Source organism: Cynoglossus semilaevis, chromosome 12 (assembly GCF_000523025.1).
Source record: "Cynoglossus semilaevis isolate Cse_v1.0 chromosome 12, Cse_v1.0, whole genome shotgun sequence".
Classification (NCBI taxonomy): Eukaryota; Metazoa; Chordata; class Actinopteri; order Pleuronectiformes; family Cynoglossidae; genus Cynoglossus; species Cynoglossus semilaevis.
In genome coordinates, this window is record NC_024318.1 from 14,950,650 (window position 1) to 14,957,324 (window position 6,675).

Here is a 6,675-nt window from a genome sequence, read left to right on the forward strand (position 1 = left end):
TGTATAAAAATACGACAACAATTTTATCGCCATATTTTTTACATAAACTTTATAGGTTGATGTATTTTATGTAAAATATACATACATTATTTCTTAAATTGAAATAATGCTACGTATATTGTAAAAAAAACAAACCCAATTTGGATTCTCCCAGAACACAAAAAGTGGAAATACAATCTGTCTCTCTTAGATATAAAACCCAGCTTTAATAATGAATAATAATTAATTAATTAATAATAAATCACACTTACCACAAAGGAAATATTCCACTTTCCAACCAGAATTAATTACATGTAAAAGATAATTAAATAAACAACCTAAAAATTATATATTATAACTAAACAATACAGGTACTCCCTGATGTACTTCTTGAGATCTGCGTACCCTTGGTTGGAAAAGACCGACCCAGATAAAGTGTCCACCAGGGAGATTGAACCAGCACGTGGCGGTATTGCCTAACAAGATGCAAATATGCTAATAAAGCCCACAGAAGAAGTGATGTTAAGGGTGCAAAAATCATTAGTCTAGCCTAACCTAGCCTAGATCAGTACACAGTACAAAAAGTCCCATATATTTGTTTAAATTAGAGGCAAAACTTTAAACCTTTTTGAATTTTGTGATTCATGATTGAAATGATCCTAAATGCGATGTCTGCTCCTCAGCCATGACGCCTCGTCTCTTCGGTGGATCGTGGTTGGAACAAACCTCCACTGAGCAGCCGAGCTATTTTTAGCCTTGACAGACTGTCAGCGGTCACAGTCGGCCCTAAGAGAGGATAATAATAATAATAATTTGTATCCATCCAATAAACACACTTCTCACTTAGGTTGCCATGGCTCCTGGTTGGCTTTTGGTGTGCTAGCAAGTATAGGTGCTACAAGTTAAAAGAGCTAGAACCACATATGTATTTCTTAGTTTTGGTGAAGATAGTTTTGTCAACGATCATTGCTTGTACAATGTTGCCTTTTGATCATTTGCAGGGATTTCTAGTACATTCTTAGCACCACCTGCAGGTCAAGAGGGGTGGGCTATTGACACAAATTGTAGACCAGGGGTGTGAAACAAATTTTGGTTCAGGGGCCACATACAACCTAATTAGATGTCAAGTCGACCAGACCAGTACAATCATAACATAATTACCTATGAGTATCAAAACGTCTGTCTTTTCCTCTCTGTTTTCATGCAAAAAAAGTACATTAGATAAATCTTCATATTTATTGAAATATGATTATACAAAACATTTCCTGAACATGATATGTCAATGATTATACAAAACATTTCCTGAACATATGTCATGTATTTTTTTTTTTTCATTTTCAAAATTCATCATACAGGCCGTATTGAAACCCTAAGCGGGCCAGTTTTGGCCCACGAGCCATATGTTTGACACCCCTGTTGTAGACACTGTTACTTTTACTAATTAGTTACTGTGCAAAAAACACTTTACTGACCATGTTAAAGTTGGAAAGAGTTTTTTTTTTCTTTGCTCTTTTTTCGAGCCTGAAAGTAAATTGGCCTTTACTTTACAATGACAGTAGCTTTAAAGGATATTGCATATTTAATGGCGATAAATTAACTGCTTTAAATACCCTGTCACTGAAGGCACCACTGTTGACCTCAGGACGACAGTCCGTCTACGTAGAAATTTAACAGTCAGGGGTCGAGACCCATGCGCCGTATCAACCGACAAATATAGGGTGGAAATGTTATTTCCGTGACATTTCCTGTCTTTCTAAATGTTTTACTGTGTCAGAAGATTAAGAAAAGGTTTCTAAACCTGACACTCTTTGACATTTTCCATTAAGAAGCCACACAGAGTAGAAAGACTGATTGGAGTTGTGCTATATTAGACAGACACATCACATTTGATTATGGATATTACAGACGATTATGAAGATGATGCCGTTTTATTGTTCAGCCCCACGGAGCATTAACGCACTGACATGACGCTCTGTGATTCAAAATCAGACAAAGATTGCTGCTGCTGCTGCTGCTGCTGCTGCTGTTGTTGTTGTTGACCATCTCTTGCAGTGTGTGGCTCCTGCCGTGACTAATAATCCTTTTAGGTCAATTTTTTTTTTTATCAAAAAAAAGAAAGAGCAAGAAAAACTGAGAGACATAAATAGTGTTCTTTAAGTGGACGCACTAAAGCTGTTCACAGAACTGCATGCTTTTCAAGGAAAACCAACAACAGTTGTTTCTACGCCCTTGAAGCTTTTGAAATCATTTCAACCCTGACAGTTTTTCTCTCGTCGTATACGCAAATGACATCACTACCTATTAATAAGTACTCCGCAGATGGCTTAACCTGATATATCAGACTTAAAAACAAAGAGAGGCTAGCTTTCCTTGACTACCCTACAGGGGGAGCTATAAATGCAAATGTGTAAATTTAGCATGATACGTTTTCAGCCTGAACGAGTGAGGCGGCGTGGGCTGCTCCGAGTGCTCGGCCATCTAGCGTTGGCGTCTCGTATCGCAAATCTTTACTCGTATTTCTAAGCAAAAATTTGCTCGAGGGCTTTCTCGTATCTAGAAATACTCGTATGTCGAGACGCTCGTATCTCCTGGTTCCTCTGTACTTCATGTGATGAGTTATACCAAAATGACTGAATAAGTTTGAAGCGATAGAAACATTCAGACAGCCACTCCTGACTGGGTTTTGATTTTCAATAACAGTATTTCAGGACTCACCCGCTGAGTTCATTCACTGCAGACCGAATCAATCGAGTGCATAAAGTCGTGACTCAGTCTCCAGAGACCAAATCCCTGAGACTATCAACACTTAGCTTTAGAATACAGTTCCATATTCCTCCACCTGCAGATTTCAGGCGATAATATAAACCTTGATCCTTGTTTGAGAAATAATCCTCCTTTAAAGGCTTCAACACTGTCACATTAAAGTGTTTAGATCAACCTCTGAACTTAGACGACCCTCTTGATTTAAGAGTTCAGGCGTGCTGTGTATCTCAGTCTATCACTGCGGCGAGATAACAACTACATCATGCAGTCACTTCGGGAACAAGTGTCATCACCGCAACTCTGAACACTGATCATTCCACAAATAGTCAGTTGACGTCATGGTATGAAACATAAAACAGCATAAGGTATGCGAATTCATTGCCTTGATAACACTCTCTCTTTTTCACACCTGCAATGAAAGTCGACTGGAAAGTTGCGAGCCTTTGTGTGAGGCAAATCTCACAGGAGGAGGAGCAGCAGCAGCAGCAGCAGCGATACTGTGCTGTGACAGTTGTGATTGGGACAACAAGTCTCTCACTTTTCCTTTTTTCACCCCCTCTATCTTCCTTTTTTTGGCCCTTTCTTTACAACCGAGAGACGTCTGAGTTTTTCCAATTAACAGTTTTCAGAGGAGGCGTTGCGAGAACACGATTTGCAGCGAGAGCTCGTCTGATGTCGCTCTCTGGTGTGATTAATATACATGATATTAAGCTTTATAGCCACACAGAAAGCAACATGGAAACCAATTACTAGTTTGATCATTTATATGCATTTGTATGTATCAACGGGGGGGTAATCATCCCTGCACATCTGCTCAATCTGCTTAAACACCCCCTACCTTGAGCGCCTGGCACAAAAATGAAGACCAGTCGCGCATCACACCTGCAGCTGGTGGGAGACCCGTGGAGCTCAGCCTCACGCAGGAAGAGGTGTTGCAATCCAAGAGCAGAAATGTAAGGATTGATGCTATTGTTTTCCAGATGCCTTTGAGCTCCATTTATTACTATCCGGCAGACAGGAGGCAACGAGAAAAGTGCGGATGACAAATGAAACCAAGCCGTTTCACAGGTCTCAAAAAACTTGTCCGAAATGAGTGATGCTTAACAAAAATTGTGTTCATCCACAGCCAAAAAAAAGAAACTATCTCCAACTTATTCTCAGGTATTACGGGAATCATAGGTGCCAACTGAAGATCGCAGCCAAGATCTGTAGGTGTGATATACAGGTATTAATTTGAATTCTAAGCCTTTAAGGTATAGCACTAAAGAATAAAAATAAACTGAAAGAATAACAAGTAGGAGTGCAATTGGCTGTACAGGGAAATAGGTGCCAACAAATGGTTGCTGTTGTAACGTTTGTTCTCCAGCATCAGTGGTGACCTTTTAAACCTCTGCTAGGAAAGTACATCTTGGTTTTAATAAAAATAGACGTGGCACAGAGAGAGTATGGTACTAGAGTTAGTTTATCATGCCTGTGCACCGTGGTGGCATGAAGGGTTCATGACTCTGCACGAAGTAAAGTAAACAGGATGGATTTATTTTCAAATTAGTGTAAATTTAAATTTTTTTTTTTGGACAGCACTGATTGCAAATTTGTTTTAGCTGTTTCCATTTCATTTTGACATCATTTAGAAAAAGTGTTTCTCCATGCAAAAATTGGATTCTCATAACAAATGTGTTAATGAACAGCCCCCACAAACTGCACTTAGTCACAGGTTCTGTCTTGGATTCACCAACTTTTGACCAGAATGAGTTGGTAAATGAAAATGAGTTTCTGTGAACACAGCTTTCTTAAAAACAAAGGTCTGCATGACGAAACAAAATATCTGCAAATATCCATTTATATTGTTTTTCTAGAGACTTGATGTGAAAAATGCCTGAACTCAATTTTATTTGTGGTGCGAAAAGGTTGGTAACATTAAGAGAACAAAACACAGAAATGAAGGTTGGTAACATTAAGAGAACAAAACTCTGGTAAAAATAGTGTTTTAAGTGTGGCGTTAGGCAGAGAACGACTCGGTGTTGGCTTCCTAACATTTGAACTTTACTGTTGCATTAATGACAAATAGAGAGCTTCAAGCTGTCCTGGCTCGCTGTAAGGCAGGGATTCCATGGGTGGTGTGTGAGCTGCCACTAGGGGCTGTTCAAGATAAAAAAAATAACAGCGTTATTATTTTACCACATTATATATATATATGTATGTGTATATATATATATACATACATATATGTGTATATATATACATACATATGTGTGTGTGTGTGTGTGTATATATATATATACACACACACACAAGGTAAGGTATCGCTAAGCTAATGGCATGTTAGCTTCACTTTGTTAGCCTGAGCTTCCTCTTTTGTTCTACGACAGAGAATGTCCTGTCCTGAGTCATGAAGGTGACCTCATCACCACCGGGGGCAGTGCTGTGAGAAACTCACCCAGCTGTTTGCGTTGGAAGTTGAAAGACTCGCACTGATCGATTTCTAATGGTGGCTTTCTTAATGTTGAATGGCTGCTCTCTGCGGGTGCCATTATTGTTGAAGCTGCACCAATGAACTTCATTGATTTCGTCCTTCCAAATAGCAGCTCTAAGCCGAGTTAGTAGATTTATTTTGTGCTGATACAAAGAGCCCATGTGTGGCCCTCCACGACTATTGATCTGCGATTTTTCATTCGACCCTTTTCCTGTACAGGAAGTGATGTGGCCAGATGAAAGCCTGTCAATAGAGCCGGCGCTGACTTGCTCTCAATGGAGGCATGTCTTTTCCTGTCGCTGTGCGATAGATTCATTTCATTTTTGCCTTTATTCAAATGCCATGTTATAGTCACCTGAATGGCCCTGACTTTTCTCCTGCAGCTCCTCACGCCGAGGCGCCGCGTGTCCTCTCGCACAGTTGCTGCCGGATTTTAAGTACAACACGCTGCAGTGCAGAGCAGCTGGCTGTATCATCGACAACTGGGAATAGCAGTGAAGGGACTGACCTATATGAAAGGAAGAAAGTCAGACCTCCAAGCCACTAAAATAAAACCCTTCATAAATGGAGATTGACAGCGCTATTGCTTTTCTGTGCTGGGGGATTCTCTGGGAGGCGCAGCCAAATGCTGTACCTTCGTCTCTGAGCTGCAGTGCAGGGTCAGCAGTGGAGGTGGCCACCTCAGCTGGGTGTAAAATGGCCAGTAAATCACAGGCAAGACAGAGCAGGCCAGCGGTTGCTGTGGATGTGTGTGTGTGTGAGTGTGTGTGTGTGAGTGGAGGATGCACAGGGAGGGGTATATTTTATTGCTCATCCTCAGATCTCTGACTATATAACGCGGACTTGATCATCCAAGTAATAATGTACATTTGAGCAGCGGTGAATTCACTGTGCTCCGGCGGCTGTTTGTGCCCGTGCCCGCGTCCGTCTCCGGCGTGTGAACGCGCAGGTCACCCTGAAGCTGACGGACCAGATGTGCGGGAGTCTGGACGCCATAGAATGATGAGGCTCCCTCGCTGACTCGGCAGACTTGCAACAAAGCACAGAGGTCTCTTCAACTAATGAGCTCTCTATATAGTGCGCACGCACGGCGAGCCTCCCCTCTGCTTACAGTTTCAATCAAGGCCTCCGTATCAGGGGAGCAGAGCTTTTTATGCCCACGCTGGCACCGAACCAAGGAACTTGATACAAAATGCAAAGCAGCATTGAGTACCTGAGGTGGCTCCACTTTGTTTGTGTCACAAAAGTGGAGTGACAGTTTTCTTTGGATAAGGATTAAGATGCCGAGGCAGCAAAGCTATTTTTGACTTTCAAAAAGATACGCATTCAGAGGCTCGGCGCCGCTCACAGGCCGTTCCAAAAAAAAAAAAAACTTTCTACATCTGTGAGCAAAAAAATATTGAAAAAAAGAATACACTTTTAACAGCGTCAGATGTTGTGTGTTGTGTTGCTGAGACTGA